The sequence below is a fragment of the Danio aesculapii genome, chromosome 18, assembly GCF_903798145.1.
Source record: "Danio aesculapii chromosome 18, fDanAes4.1, whole genome shotgun sequence".
Taxonomy (NCBI): Eukaryota; Metazoa; Chordata; class Actinopteri; order Cypriniformes; family Danionidae; genus Danio; species Danio aesculapii.
In genome coordinates, this window is record NC_079452.1 from 23078288 (window position 1) to 23080387 (window position 2100).

The window sequence follows — 2100 nt, forward strand, 5'->3', positions numbered from 1 at the left end:
CACATCGGATGCTCCTCCAGCTGCAACCCAGTACTGGGAAACACCCATACACACTCATTCACACACACACACACACTCATACACTACGGCCAGTTTAGTTGATCAGTTCCCCTACACCACATGTGTTTGGACTGTGGGGGAAACCGGAGCACCCGGAGGAACCCACACCAACACGGGGAGAACATGCAAACTCCACACAGAAACACCAACTGACCCAGCCGAGACTCGAACCAGCGACTTTCTTGCTGTGAGGCCACAGTGCTGACCACAAACATCTGATTATTCATTATTGGGAACAGAACTAACACTCACAATAGCTTGTATTGCTGTGTGTTGTGTTGTGGTGTGTTGTGTTGTTGTGTGTTGTGTTGTTGTGTGTTGTGTTGCTGTGTGTTGTGTTGTGTTGTGTTGTGGTGTGTAACAGTGATATAGAGCTGCTCTCTCTTCAGGCTCCGGCTGTGAATCTGACTCTCGTCCTTCCTGATGCTGCGTTTTTATTACACAGAGGAGTGATTACTTCCCCGGGTCGCCCTTGTTAGATAGATAGTGCATTGAAACACTGAAACACACATACACACTCAGGCGTGCACCACACTCACATGCCCACAGCAACACACAACTCACACACACACTATTTTCTCTCTCTCTCTCTACTCTCTTCTCTCTCTCTCCTCTCTCTCTCTTCTCTCCCCTCTCTCTCATGTACACACACACACACACTCACACACACACATTTAAGCTTAAACGTGTGCACCACAAGACAAGCACACACTCACATGCATACCACACACACACACACACCACACACACACACACACACACACACCACACACACACACACACACACACACACACACACACACACACACACACACACACAACACACAAACTCACATGCACATATACACACTCACTCATTCACAGACAGACACACACACACTCACTTATTTACACACCCTCACTCATTCAAACATGCTCGAATACACACGCACGCACGCACGCACGCACGCACGCACGCACGCACACGCACACACACACACACACACACACACACACACAGTTGATTACAGGAGCAGTATATTTTCATAATGGCCAGCTGTGAGTAAAGTGTGAGCCACTGGTGTGTGGTGTGTAATCTACTGTTATAACACTAACACTGTCACACACACACACACACACACACACACACACACACACACACACACACACACGTGCCGCTCTGCTTGTCTCTGATTGCTGTAGTAATTGTTTTGGCAGTGTTCTCGTCTGCTGCCGTTCAGAGATTGTGCCAGAGCTGAGAATATGCATGTCTGTGTGTTCCGTCCAGAGGAAACATTAGAGTCTGCTGCTCCTGTCTCACATAATGAAGCGCTTTCTGACCTCAGAACAGTGTTTTCTCAATCATGCCTACATGAACAAATACTAGAGTAAAAAAGTACAGTGTTATTGAGCCACATAATAATAATAAAGTATATCCTACACAGCATTTACAACCTTGTTAATCAATGTTCCAGCATTCTGCAGGGTTAACAACGATATAGACTACTGATATACTGTAACATATACTAGAATACTTTACTTTTTACTACATTAAACTCAGGTGTATTGTGTTACTGTAACAACTGTAGAATCAAAGCAACAGATCAATTACTGTAGTTGTTGTGTTGCCATAGCAACTGTAGAATCATTACAACAGATCAATTACTATAGTTGTTGTGTTACTATAGCAACTGTAGAATCATTACAACAGATCAATTACTGTAGTTGTTGTGTTACTATAGCAACTGCAGAATCATTACAACAGATCAATTACTGTAGTTGTTGTGTTGCCATAGCAACTGTAGAATCATTACAACAGATCAATTACTATAGTTGTTGTGTTGCCATAGCAACTGTAGAATCATTACAACAGATCAATTACTATAGTTGTTGTGTTACTATAGCAACTGTAGAATCATTACAACAGATCAATTACTGTAGTTGTTGTGTTACCATAGCAACTGTAGAATCATTACAACAGATCAATTACTGTAGTTGTTGTGTTACCAGAGCAACTGTAGAATCACCACAACAGATCAATACTGTAGTTGTTTGTGTTAC